The sequence below is a fragment of the Corylus avellana genome, chromosome 8, assembly GCF_965113065.1.
Source record: "Corylus avellana chromosome 8, dhCorAvel1.hap1.2, whole genome shotgun sequence".
Classification (NCBI taxonomy): Eukaryota; Viridiplantae; Streptophyta; class Magnoliopsida; order Fagales; family Betulaceae; genus Corylus; species Corylus avellana.
Window position 1 is genome coordinate 8,909,824 of NC_142497.1, and position 15,477 is coordinate 8,925,300.

A 15,477-nucleotide genomic window follows, 5' to 3' on the forward strand; every position below is an offset into this window, starting at 1 on the left:
AAATACTTGTCCTAATAGCGGCAACATAAAGTTGCCGCTATTAAGGGCCTAATAGCGGCAACGTTAAAAGTTGCCGCTATTGGAGGATCAATAGCGGCAACTTTGGTAGTTGCCGCTAATCGTCCAGACAAAAAACAAATAAAAAAATACTTGTCCTAATAGCGGCAACATAAAGTTGCCGCTATTAAGGGCCTAATAGCGGCAACGTTAAAAGTTGCCGCTATTGGAGGATCAATAGCGGCAACTTTGGTAGTTGCCGCTAATCGTCCAGACAAAAAACAAATAAAAAAATACTTGTCCTAATGGTGGCAACATAAAGTTGCTACTATTAAGGGCATAATAGCGGCTACGTTAAAAGTTGCCGCTATTGGAGGATCAATAGCGGCAACTTTGGTAGTTGCCGCTAATCGTCCAGACAAAAAACAAATAAAAAAATACTTGTCCTAATAGCGGCAACATAAAGTTGCCGCTATTGGAGGATCAATAGCGGCAACTTTGGTAGTTGCCGCTAATCGTCCAGACAAAAACAAATAAAAAAATACTTGGCCTAGTAGCGGCAACATATTGTTGCCGCTATTAAGGTCCTAATAGCGGCAACTTTAACAGTTGCCGCTATTGGAGGATCAATAGCGGCCACTTTAGTAGTGGCCGCTAATCGTCCAGACAAAAAACAAATAAAAAAATACTTGGCCTAGTAGCGGCAACATTAAGTGGCCGCTATTAAGGGCCTAATAGCGGCAACTTTGAAAGTTGCCGCTATTGGAGATCAATAGCGGCACCTTTGGTAGTTGCCGCTATTCGTCCAGATGCTATTATGTGCCTAATAGCGGCAACTTTAAAAAGTTGCCGCTATTGATCCCTCAAAGTGGCAAGCTTAGTATTTGCCGCTATTTACCACTGAAAAAAAAAAAATAATAATTAATTAATTAATTAATTAATTAATTAATTAATTAAATTATAAATATTGGGGCAATGCTAGTGACCTTACATATATAATAGAAAAGATTATTTACCAAAAATTCACCTCCAATAATATGTCATTATTTCTTTTATATTAATTATTGGTGAATTTTTTCTATTTTCTATTCTTATTTTTTATAAAAAATCAATATTTATTTTTTCCTTTTAAAGAGAACAAATTCTCGTATTAATTATTATTGAAGTTTTCTATTTCTTATTCTTATTTAAATGTTTGATCGAACAATCGACCGATCTTGGTGAATTAATTCAATTGATCGTGATAGGATCAAATGATCGATCGATCAAGGTGAATTAGTTCGATTGATCGTGATAAGAACAAATGATTGATCGAACATCCGATTGATCCTAATGAATTAGTTCGATTGATCATGATAAGAACAAATGATTGATTGAACATCCGATTGATCCTAATGAATTAGTTCGATTGATCATGATAAGATCAAATGTTCGATCAAACATCCGATCGATCTAAATGAATTAGTTCGATTGATCGTGATATGTTTAAATGATCGATTAAACATCCGATCGATCATAATGAATTAGTTCGATTGATCGTGATAGGATCAAATGTTCGATCAAACATCCGATCGATCTAAATGCTTTAGTTCGATTGATCGTGATATATTTAAATGATCGATTAAACATCCGATCGATCATAATGAATTAGTTCGATTAATCATGATAGGATCAGATGTTCTATCAAACATCTGATCGATCCTAATGAATTAGCTCGATTGATCTTGATAGAATCAAATGTGCGATTGATCTTACTAAATTAATTCGATTGATCGTGATAGGATCAAATTATCGGTTAAACATCCGATTGATCCTACTGAATTAATTCGATTGATCGTGATAAGATCAAATGATCGATCAAACATCCGATCGATCCAGGTAAATTAGTTGGATTGATCGTGATAGGATCAAACGATCGATCAAACATTTGATCGATCCTAAGGAATTAGTTCGATTGATCATGATATGATCAAATGATCGGTCAAACATCTGATCGATCCTTGTGAATTAGTTCGATTGATCATGATAGGATCAAATGATCAATTAAACATCCGATCGATCCTAATGAATTAGTTCGATTGATCGTGATAAGATTAAATGTTCGATCAAACATCCGATCGATCCTAGTGAATTAGTTCGATTGATCGTGATATGATCAATTGATAGATCAAACTGGATATAATTGAAGGTTTGTAAGCTTTTTATATTATCTTAGTGCCTTAGTTATATTGATCTTATATTATATTTGGATTTTGTATTATTTTATAATTAATTATAAGATAAATATCAACTTAATGATCCTTATCATAAAAATTTATTAAACAGAAATTTTTAGTTAATATTATAATAATAAAAACATACTACAAGAGAAAAATTAAAAAAAACAAACATCCGATCGATCCTAATAAATTAGTTTGATTAATCATGATATGATCAATTGATATATCAAATTGGATACAATTCTAGGTTCGATCAAACATTCAACTGAACTGTAAGCTGTTTATATTATCTTAGTGCCTTAGTTATATTGATCTTATATTATCTTTGGATTTTGTATTATTTTATAATTAATTATAAGATAAATATCAACTTAATTATTTTTATCATAAAAATTTATTAAACGAAAAATTTTTAGTTAATAGTATAATAATAAGAACATATTACAAGAGAAAAATTAAAATAATAATAATAATAATAAATAAAAAAAAATTAAAAAATTGTAAGTATAATTTTTTTATAAAAAAAAAAACCTCAAATAGCGGCAACATATTGGATCGCCGCTATTTGAGATAATTAGCGGCGACTGTAGTCGCCGCTATTGATTGTACCAAATAAAATTAGCGCCATCTCTGAAATTTGCGCTAATTTTCTGAAATTTTATGAAATTTTCATACAATTTTTTTTTTTTGTTTTCTGACTCAAAGTCCCAAAATCACTATGACTCAAAATAAAATCACTCTCTCTCACTCTCACTCTCTCTCTCGATCTCACTCCGAGAAACAGCGAAATCAACAAGACAGGAAGAGGAAGAAGAAGAAGGAGAAGGAGAAGATAGACGGACCTAGATCGAATCGAATCGGATCCGACCCACATACGCACATCCTCCTGGTATGTACGTGGGTCTTTGTGTATTTTCGTGTTTTGGGGCTGTTTATGGATCTGGGTCTTTGTTTTCGTTCCCTGTAATTTTGAGTTGAGCTTGAATATGTTGTTTTCTTTTCTGTGAAGTATTGATTTATAGAAATCCTACCAGTTTTTTTATATAGCTTAGGCTCTTATTTCATACTTGCTTGGTAAAGTATTGTTGATATTTTCAAAACAAATCAAAACTTTATGCAAGCGATTTGATACCAATCTTTGAATACGAAATGTCATGCATCCAATTTTAGCAATTGTGCTATTAATCGTTAGTGGGAATAAAGCTTTGGAGATTCCTATCTTCGCAAAATCAGCCCATTGAAGAATAAAGGCATGGTGAAGCCTAGCAGCACCTACCATATATGTGAATTTAGATTCACCCAATTTCTTTCACTAACCTTTTCCTTTATATAATGAGATTTAAACTTACAAATTTACATAAATCCCCACCTAAAATTTACACACACTTATATATATATATATATATATATATATATATATATATATAACATATCTGTATTATTACACAAGTAGTAGCTAAAAATTGTATGATTTCTTAATGGTATCTGAACATATATAAAGATCTGCAGATTCGAGAGTTGACAAAATCAATTAATACAGAAACACATAGAGCTCTTTGAATTGTAGAATCCATGCGGTTCTAAGCACTCTGATATCTCACTACATGTTTCTATGGTTTGAAGAAGTTTGCTGGAAGGAAATGAAAATCACGTACTTGAACTCTATTATTCCCATGATTTTGACCAAAGTCGTGTTAATTAGACTAAAAAGCAACATTAGAAGCAACAATTGTCTAAGAGGGTGTTGCATCAGAGGGTCATATCACATGTCTGCTGCATATTATATTATTTGTCTTTTTGATGATGAAATGATTCATTTAGGTGATTCATGTGTGTACTGTATCTGGTAATTTCTAATTGAATTTCATGAATCAATTATAAAATATATGGAATCTTACTTTATTTGTGGGAGGAATGATTCATGTGTGTACTGTATCTGGTAATTTCTCAATGCTTTCTGCTCTAATCTTTGGAGATGGTTGTTCTTTTGCAAACTTGAGAGATAATAATGTTTCACCATCCTTACTTTGATGGGGCTACGTAAAAAATATGAATCGGAAGCACATGATGGTTTTCCTTTTCCTAAATGGAGGTATAAGAACCCAAGGGATACAAAGTGAAAATTCTAAAACGACTCCAATTATCACCTACTCACACGTCTAGGAGTTTTACAGAAAAAAAAAACAGAAAACAGATCTAACTTAGCAGTTAAGAAATCAACCAAATACTGATATGAAATATGCAATCAAGAACACAGAAATTTGGTTACGAAGAGGAAACCATTTAGAGAACTCTCTAAATGTAAAACCTCTCCGGGGCAGCCAAACCCAGGAAATCAATTCACTAAATAGAAGAATAAGGAATACAAGAAGAATAACAAAACCTTTGACTCTTCCTTGCACACGACAAGTGACCCACTTGACTTCTACCTCAGTAGCCCTTTCCAGAACATCTGGCACGATTCTTCTAAAAGATTTCCTTTCACCGGAACTCCGATTGGCTTCACGTATTTTCTCTTCAACAATAATCTAGAACAAATTCTCTCTCTCTAAGCACCCAGATATTTGCTCAATAAAATACGTACTTGTAAATGTAGCAAAATCGTGTTTAAATAGAAAATAACCCTAATAAGTCACCCAGGTCCGGACCCTGCAGATCTGAGGTCCGGACATGCCTCATAAAATGCACTTTCGGGAACTGGGGTCCGGCCCCGGGGAATTGAGGTCCGGACCCGGCTTCTGGAGGTCCGGACCCGGACTGTCCAGTCTTCATCAACAACTCCGATCGATGGGCGTTTGTGGTCCGATTGAGCTGAAATTTTGCAGGGACGTTCATAACATATGAATCTACATTATGAACGGTGGAGATTGGATTCTGAGCATTCTATATCAGTGTTTGAGCCGTGAACAGTAGCATCTGCATTTTGGAACTGAATTAAGCCAACACAAGAACTAACAAACTCCCCCTTTGGCAATTCAGTGACAAAACCAAAATGTCGAGCCAATCCCATCATTTCCCCATATTTACTCCCCCTTTTTGTCACAGAATGACAAAAGGTCTTCATGTTTCCTGAAACACTTCACAAAATACATCAAGGCATATGTGGAACAAGAAGACATAAATAAAACTCATGAAAAAAAATGATGCGTGATTATAAAGAAACATCAGCAAAACTCCCCCTCAATGTATGACTCAATTAACAACAGGAAACTGGAAATGCAAAGCATGTTTCTCCCCCTTTAAAAGTTAAATGAACACACATGATAACACATCAATGACTCATGTATTGCACAATGAATATCCAAAAGCTTTCCTTTTTTTTTTCTTTTTTTTTTTTTTTAAAAAAAAAAAAAAAAAACAAAACACCAAAGAAAACTTGTATAGATAAGCAATAGATCATGCATGCTCGTATGAATATCTGAACAATTCGGAGTGATCAACAAGCTACACTTACACCGTAAATGTACCATATGCATGACACAACCTTAGTCTGTGAATGCAGTCAAGTAGGCAATAATCAGAAATCTCATGTGATGGTGTAGTGTGTGAGTACTCCCATTAACTAAGATTTCATCAATGAAAGGTAAATCTAGGCAGACATTTTGTAAAGGAAGACCAGCAGTCTGATTCAAACCACAGTAAAACCTTATAATGTTAGGACCTAGATTCCCTCATCCGATACACTCCCCCTGAGACTGATCATTTTCTTTTACCATGTCCTTTAGTAATCATCTATTTCCGCAATGATTTGATCACTGATTCTTTCTTTAGGGACAGACAGAAGCAAAATGAAATCATCTGAGCTTATTTTATCCCCTTTTTTTTTTTTTTTTTTTTTTTTGGAAAATGGTGGAATTTTTTTGGAGCTAGGTTCAACTAACGAGTTGGTCAAGTGGCAAGATTCTACACTGCCTATCTTCCAAACAAAATGTTTTCTCCAAATTTTCAAACATATAACAAAAATCTAAACCTAATGGGGGCAAAAAGTGCACAATTTCGAACATGAGAAAAACTGACTCTTACTCCTTTAACAGTCTTCAGAAAAACAAGGTATATCAGAAACATATGGAGCAATAGATGTAAATTGCAGAAATATTGACCCCACTCATATGTAAAATATTCATTTGAGCACAAGACATGAGAAACTGAGTATCTAACAATTAAAACAATCTAAAAGAATAAAAAATAATCAAAGAAAATAAAAACAAAGCAAACAAAAATTAAGAAAAACATGCCCTAGAACAGCTATAGACAAATATCAATATGCTCAATTTCTAGGCATGGTCTATGTGCCCACCTAATCTAGGTGAGTCCATTACCACTCCCCCTCAATTGGTGAATGGTATTAATCTTCTTGACCCAAACTTTCTTCACATCAGGGACAACTGTGTGACTCTTATCCAAGACATCTAACCGTGTTACTACGTCTCTCATCATGTTGAATAATTTCTCATAACTATTTCTAGAATGAAAATATTCTCTTTTAGGCTCATGACTGTTAAGCTGAAAACACTTAGGACGAATATGTCCAATCTTACCACAGTTATGACACGTAGGAATAAACCTTTGAGAAGGTTGGTTCCTTAACATGTGCATACTTCTCGACTTAGAACTAGACATATAGGAATCAGTTAGAGTTCCCTTACCTTTTCCATCTTTGGAAATTTGAGGAGAAATTACCTTCTTTTCAGCCAAGCTATCTTCTTTGTTCACTGGTTTCACAAAAATCATCTTTGAAGAAGAAGCAACATTAGTAGATAAAATAGCAGATTTATCAAAACCCAATCCAGTTCTATCAAACGAATGTTTCTGATTATGTAGCATTTGATTTAGCTTTTCGCTAGAGAATTTTGTTAAATGATTCTTTGATTCATTCAGTTCATTCTCTAAGGATTTCACTTTGGCAATTAGCATTTGATTTTCAGACATCAAAGTATTATGAGTAGCAAGAGAATCAGTTAAGGTGACAGAAAGTTGATCATTTTCAAAATTAACCTCATTGAGTTTCTTCAATTGCTGCTTATTTAGCTTTTTCAGTTTAGTGTATTCCACAAAGAGATTATTATAAGCATTTTGCAAATCATCTTCTTCTTCCGAATCATTATCGGACACACCTTGTTTGTCTTGAGAATTACACTCACTATTCTCATGCTCACTCTCATAACTAACTCCAAATGCTAAGTAATTAACTCCTTGTTCAGCATCGTCCTTGTCTGACTCATCACTTTGAGTCACATTAAATGCCTTGCCATTTGACTTTCTCAAGTTAGCACAGTCAACACGAATGTGTCCATGTCCTCCACATTCGTGACACTTGATACCTTTAGGTGACTTTCCTTTTTCAACATTCTCATTTCTAGATTTCTCAGAAAATTGTGAATTGCTATTTCTAAGATTTCCTTTCTTGGCTCTAAAGAATTTCCTAAACTTCTTAGCAAACATAGCAATTTCTTCCTCATTTCCAGAATCCTCATCAGATGAACCACAAGAGTCAACCTTAACATTTTTTGCCTTAAGAGCAATATTTTTGGTGTTCTTGTGTTTAGGAAGAATTAGCTCAAAGGTCTGAAGGGAACCTACAAGTTCTTCTACTCTCATAGTATCTAAGTCCTTGCTCTGTTGTATAGCAGCAATTTGGGGAATAAACCTCTCAGGCAAAGATCTTAAGATTTTTTTCACCACTTTAGCATCATCCATTTTCTTTCCCAAATTAATGGTAGAGTTTCTAATGACACTAAGCTTTGAATAGAATTCATCAAAAGTTTCATCTTCCTGCATTCTAATCTCCTCAAACTGAGAAACCAACATTTGAATTTTTGAAGTTCTAACAACCTTAGTTCCTTCATGTGTGATTTCTAAAGTTTCCCAGGCTTCCTTAGCTATTTCACATCTAGAAATTCTAGAAAATTCCTCATTTGAAACAAAGATGTAAATAGCATTTATAGCTTTGTCATTCGCAGTAGCATTATTCTTTTCCTCTGTTGTCCATTCAGCTATTGCTTTTTCTGGACGTGTCCATCTAGATTCGACAATATGCCAAACATTAATGGATTTAAAATATGCTCTCATACGAATTTTCCAAAGCGTATAATTTGTTCCGTCAAAGACGGGAAGAGAATTAGGAGCAACAGTATGAGACATTTGATATGGAGTCTCGGATCACACTCAGGAAATAAATCCTTCACAGAGTGAACCCGCTCTGATACCAATTGAAAATTCTAAAACGACTCCAATTATCACCTACTCACACGTCTAGGAGTTTTACAGAAAAAAAAAAACAGAAAACAGATCTAACTTAGCAGTTAAGAAATCAACCAAATACTGATATGAAATATGCAATCAAGAACACAGAAATTTGGTTACGAAGAGGAAACCATTTAGAGAACTCTCTAAATGTAAAACCTCTCCGGGGCAGCCAAACCCAGGAAATCAATTCACTAAATAGAAGAATAAGGAATACAAGAAGAATAACAAAACCTTTGACTCTTCCTTGCACAAGACAAGTGACCCACTTGACTTCTACCTCAGTAGCCCTTTCCAGAACATCTGGCACGATTCTTCTAAAAGATTTCCTTTCACCGGAACTCCGATTGGATTCACGTATTTTCTCTTCAACAATAATCTAGAACAAATTCTCTCTCTCTAAGCACCCAGATATTTGCTCAATAAAATACGTACTTGTAAATGTAGCAAAATCGTGTTTAAATATAAAATAACCCTAATAAGTCACCCAGGTCCGGACCCTGCAGATCTGAGGTCCGGACATGCCTCATAAAATGCACTTTCGGGAACTGGGGTCTGGACCCGGGGAATTGAGGTCCGGACCCTGCTTGAAAAATCAAGTTTCTGGAAATGGGGTCCGGACCCGGCTTCTGGAGGTCCGGACCCGGACTGTCCAGTCTTCATCAACAACTCCGATCGATGGGCGTTTGTGGTCCGATTGAGCTGAAATTTTGCAGGGACGTTCATAACACATGAATCTACATTATGAACGGTGGAGATTTGATTCTGAGCATTCTATATCAGTGTTTGAGCCGTGAACAGTAGCATCTGCATTTTGGAACTGAATTAAGCCAACACAAGAACTAACACAAAGTTCCTCATGGGTGTCTGACTGTATGGAATGACATTGCCAAGTTGTGTTTTGACGGTTTTTGATGAAATAGGCTGTTGCTGATACTCGATGTGTATCACATCTAAAGCTCTTTTTGTGTTCTCATCATGCAAATTTGTCTACTGGCAAGGTGCAGTATTGATTTACAGAAATCCTACCAGTTTTTTTATATAGCTTAGGCTCTTATTTCATACTTGCTTGGTAAAGTCCAACATAATCATCATAATGCTGTAATGTTGTTGTACAACATGACATTTGAGCCACCTTTGAGCACCTAATTTTGTTTCATAGGTGAGCAATGTCGATGGCCTAGATTTAGCTGCCCAATTGCATGACCAATAAGGATCAATCATGTAGAGAAAAGGTAAGCTATGGAATTCACCTTTATTTTTTTTATTTTTTTTTAAGAATTTAGTAGGTCAGGTTGGTGCCACTTTGGCAACAACGAGAAGAAAATAAAAGAATTTAAGAATTTAGTTTGGAAGCAAATAAAATAACTCTTAAGAATAAAAAGGAAATGAAATATTTATCTTTTGGAGGCATAAAAATTGCTTGATATCCACTCAAATAAAGACTTGGAGGCGCTAGGGAAGACCAATGCCACTTTTGTTCCTCAGCTGCTCTATTGCGTCTTGGGTTCTTTCAAGATGCTATGTGTTAAGTCCAGCAATATCTTTGGCAACGCTGGCACTTTTTCTGGTAGCAAATCAGGGGTAGCTGCAAGAATAGGCTGGTCTCACACTCATACGATCACATAGTTGACATATCCATTTGGGCTTTGCTTGGCTTTTCCATGAAGTAATGGGATGATCATTGGCTCTGTTCTTGTGTGTGTTTTCTTCTTTGATAATTACTGAACCTGCATACATCTGCCACTATAGATGCTTTTCCTATAAAATCTAGATTTTGAGACCTGTTATGGTCATTTTTCCTTTATAGTTTTCTGGTGACATGTTGGGCCATATCTCTTTGTGCTTTTTGCTCTTTCTGTCCATGAGTTCTCCATAAAAATATTAGTGTGTGTTTCCGTATCTTCTTTTCTTCTGGATTTTTTAATGAATGGACAAGCCTAAAAGCTACTCCCAAGCGGTCAAAGTAGTGGTTCGACGGTGGCCAAACCATTCCTGGTCACGTTTCACAAAAATCGAAAATTGACGAATTATTTTTGCTCTTCTTCCATTCTTTTTAACTCTTGGGTTCAAGAGTATAACACAAGTCGAATATTGGGGTCTAGAGACATGATTTGAACTTTTAAAGTAGCATTGGAAAAGTTCCTTTCAAATGGAAACCCAGTACATGATAACTTGACATGATTAGAAAAAATAAAAATCAGGGGAAAATTGTGGAAAAAGAATAATGAGATAATGCATTTACCAAGGACACTATTATTAATAGACCAAACATCATGACATAGAAAATATCACATGAATCAAAATGCAACTATATAGCACAAAAAGCCATGGATCTGGTTCAGGCCGAAAAAGAGGGCAGGGCAGAGATGTTCATTACAATCAGACTGGTCAAAACTTAACTTTTTGTATTGGAGAAGCAAGATTTGCTACATAAAATATTTTTTTTTATATATATAAAATAAATATGTCGATGAAGCAGTAGACTAGCTCTAGAAGAAGACTAGGAAGTAATTATGGTATTTATGAGATGTGGGAAAGAGTAGAGAGCAAAGCAGAGAGTGGTTGAAACTGCAGATTAGCAAAAAAGGAAGGAATGGTTGATTGGCAATTCAACAATTGAGGAGTTCTTCAATGCCTTCAACAGTCTACCATCCGCAGTAAATGAAGAGGGAGTGAAAAAGAAGAGTGTTTTAAATTACTTCCTTCCCAATAGTCAAAGCAGCTCTACTCTGTAAAGAAACCTGCACAATTCTTGAAATACTCACACCCATCTTAAATAGCTTTACGGGTTTTGAAGATCTTCATAGAAGCATTATTTTGCCTATAAATTGAAAGTATAATGTTTTGATTTGGAAGCTACCCATATCGATTTTCTTTCTTCTTTTTTTGTGTGTGTTTCTGTCCATGTTCAAATAATACAAGAGATTGCTTCAGTGAAACTCATTTTTCATATGTTTGCTTTTCTTTTTCTTTTTGTTTTGTTTATTGGCTGTGTTTCCGTATCTTCTTTTCTTCTAGGTTTGTTTTTCATAGGCACAAGGATTTACAGTTTATCCATCTCTCTTTCTCTTGTGTGTGCTTGGGCGAATGAGCATCTGTCCCAACTGTTTTGTAGGATTGTTCGAGCCTTTTTGGTGGAAGAGTTCTACGATTCTGTGAAGAGAAAACACATAGAACTTGGGCTTTTGCAAAGAACGAAGACTCTATTGACAATCCTTGAAGCTCAAGTAAGGCTGCTAACTTGATGAATACTTTAATTTTTATTAGCTGTGAAGTTCTGCAGTATGTTATATTGTCTGCGCTTGATTAGCAACTTCACTAATAAAAAGATTTCTTTTACACCTAAATTATTGGCATTGCTTGGATGTACCTCTCCCCTACTCACGCATGTTACCCATGTCTTTCATATGATTAGACATATGATTGATCATAAAGTAAAAGCTTTTATATATGCAAAATGAGGATAAAGTTGCAGATATGTCATTAGAGCAGATATGTCAAAATGAGGATAAGGTAGCTATGTAAATAGTAGCCTCCTACCACTCCTTTTATGCACCATCTTTAAACTTTACTTGTAGTTATATTTACTACATATGAGACACATGATATAAATATGGTAGAGATCCCCATATGATTCAAGTCATCCCCATATAAACATGTTGAGAGATTAATCAGATGATACTTTGAGGATTAAACCAAAATTAAGTTACAAACTAAAATAATTAATCAGGTGTCCCTAATGTACAACCTCTTGGGAATAAAAAAACGATTAAAGAACTTAAAGAGAAGGAAAGTCAATTAATAGGATCTCACTATTGTAAGCCTAGCTAGCTCCTAAAGATGGCAAAAATGATTGAAAAGATTAAAGAGATCCAAAATATTGACATGAGAGGGTTTGACTAAGGGTGGAACTAGAATTTTTTGCGTGAAAAAAACGATACTCAAAAAAAATTGTTTGTGAAGTAAAAAATTAGTTTGGGCCACTTCATAGAAAATATTATATTTTTTTAAAGGACTTCATAAGAAAATAGTCATAGTACTAGTATGAGTATTAATAAGTAAGACTTATTATTACTTTGCATATATATCTTGAATCTTGTACTTAAAAGCTTTCATGAGTGACTTATAAATCTGAAAATTTGATAATTGTGACAGAAAATTAAAACTTCTCTAAACACGCCTGTGATTAAATGTAGGTAAGGAGTAACTTGTGATAGTGAATAGAGATGGATAAGAGTTGGATGCAAGAACCTACTCGATGTTCTGATCGATATCTAAAAGGTGTTGAAGAATTCCTTAGAATGGCGCGTCGATGTGTGGATGTAAATGGTATTATGAGGTGTCCATGTCGTGATTGTGCAAAACGATATTTTCGTCATATTGAGTTGGTGGAGAGTCACTTGTATGAACATGGAATTGATCGCACATACACTCTATGGATATTTCATGGCGAAGAAGATCCTTGTGGTATAAACGTGACTGCCAACTTACACACTGATACAAATGTGAGGATAGAGGAGGTTGATGAGATTGAAGAATTGTTAGGCGATGTTCAAATGGGGACATTTTTTGAAGCCAACATAGGTGAACCCTCTGCTACTCCAGGTTTGACAACTAATAGTCACGAATATAGAACCCCTTTCGGTCGATTATGGGAAGATGGCATGGGTGGACTTTATCCAGGCTGTAATAAATTTACAAAAGTAGCTTTCATTTTGAAGATGCTTCATATAAAGACAATTTGCAACATGAGTAATAAGGCATTCGATATGATAATTAAATTGATAAAGGAGGCCCTTCCTGATGGAGACACATTGCCACGCTCGTACCGAGAAGCAAAGCGATTTTGCCGAGACTTGAGTTTTGGTTATGAGTCGATACATGCATGCAAGAATGATTGTGTGTTTTTCTGGAAGGAACATGCTGATAAAGTAAAATGCCCAACATGCAACACTTCAAGATGGAGTTGTGTTAAGGGTAGTGGCAAGAAAATTCCTCAAAAGGTCTTGCGGTATTTCCCAATAAAACCGAGGTTGCAACGATTGTTTATGTCAAAAGATATGGCCAAACATATGAGGTGGCACAAAGATGAACGAAAAGATGACGGCAACACTCTAAGACACCCAGCCGATGGTCTTGCGTGGAAAGAGTTTGATAAAGAACATGAATGGTTTGCTCGTGATTCCCGCAACGTGCGACTTGGTTTGGCAAGTGATGGTTTCAACCCATTTGGTAATATGAGTACCACATATAGCGTATGGCCAGTAGTAGTAATGCCGTACAATTTACCTCCATGGATGTGTATGAAGGATCCAAATATGATATTGTCATTAATTATCCCTGGTCGTACATCACCTGGAAACGACATTGATGTGTATTTGCGGCCTCTAGTTGATGATTTGCATGAATTATGGAATGAAGGTGTAACCACTTATGATTCTTCGACTAAAGAGACATTTCAGTTGCATGCAGCATTACTATGGACCATAAATGATTTTCCTGCGTATGGGAACTTGTCTGGGTATTCTACAAAGGGAAAGTTGGCATGTCCGATATGTAACAAGGATACAATGTCTTATAGGTTGAAGTATGGGTTTAAAGAGTGTTACATGTGTCATCGTAGGTGGCTTCCTCGAGACCATGTGTGGCGCCAAGAAAGAGAATTGTTTGATGGTACAGAGGAGCATAGATTGGAACCTGAAGAAATGTCTAGAGATCAACTGTTGCAACAACTAATACATGTTGAAAATGTGCAGTTTGGGAAACATAGTGGGAACAAGAGAAAGAGTCGCACAAGTGGTGTTGATCTAAATGTGTCGAATTGGAGGAAGAAAAGTATTTTCTTTAAGTTGCCTTACTGTCAACATTGAAACTACGACACAATTTAGATGTCATGCATATTGAGAAGAACATATGTGATAGTGTCTTGGGTACATTGATGAATATTCCTGGAAAGACAAAGGACACAGCCAATGCACGAAGAGATTTACGTGAGATGGGTATACGTAAAGAATTGCACTTGCAGACAAATGGTGCCATAACCACGATGCCACTTGCGGCGTATACTTTGACAAGAGATGAGAAGAACCGGTTATGTGAGTGGCTGAAATGTGTGAAATTTCCTGACGGGTATGCGTCTAACATTGGTCGATGTGTGAACAAGCAACCTGGCAGGATATCAGGAATGAAAAGCCACGATTGTCATGTCTTTTTACAGCGCTTACTTCCTGTCGCAATCCGTGGAAAATTAACGCCTGAAATAGAAACAACATTGATTGAGATGGGTAATTTTTTTAAGTAGTTGTGTGCACGTACATTAAAAGTAGATATTTTGAAGCAAATGAAGGTTGACATTGTCGTCATTCTATGCAAGATGGAACAAATATTTCCACCAGCATTTTTCGATGTTATGGTCCATCTAGCGGTTCATTTACCTCGAGAGGCTGAGCTTAGGGGACCAGTACAAAACCGTTGGATGTATCCAATGGAAAGGACGCTTGGTAAACATAAGAGGAGTGTGCGGAACAAAGCGCGACCAGAGGGTTCAATTGCTGAGGCTTATTTAGTTGATGAGTGTTTGACGTTTTGCTCAATGTATCTTCGTGGGATTGAGACAAGATGGAATCGTGAAGAGCGAAATGTTGATGGCTGTCGGGAAGAAACGGAACAAGGCCTTGATGTGTTCTCTCAGCGAGTTCGACCATTGGGTGCGGCAAAATATGTGACACTTGATGAGAACATTTTTGCAAGGGCTCGATGGTATGTGCTTAACAACTGTAATGAAACGGCTTCATACTTGCAGTAAGTGTATAATTGTGGGTTTCTTACGTTATGTTCATTCATGACACTAGATGATTACTAACAACATACACTTTTATATGCAGTGAACACTATCAGATAATTGAAAGGGAAGGCGGCCATGACATTGAGAAGAAGCATGAGGCCACATTTGAGCGTTGGTTTCGAGATAATATATATAGTGGTGGGCGTAATGCAGAAAATGTCCCAGAACAAT

At 35.7% G+C, this 15,477-nt stretch overlaps 1 pseudogene; it reads left to right on the top strand.

The window, feature by feature from the left end:
• The first annotated feature begins 2,956 nt into the window (after positions 1-2,956).
• LOC148584086 (uncharacterized) lies at positions 2,957-15,267 on the top strand (annotated as a pseudogene).
• Positions 15,268-15,477: the final 210 nt, after the last annotated feature.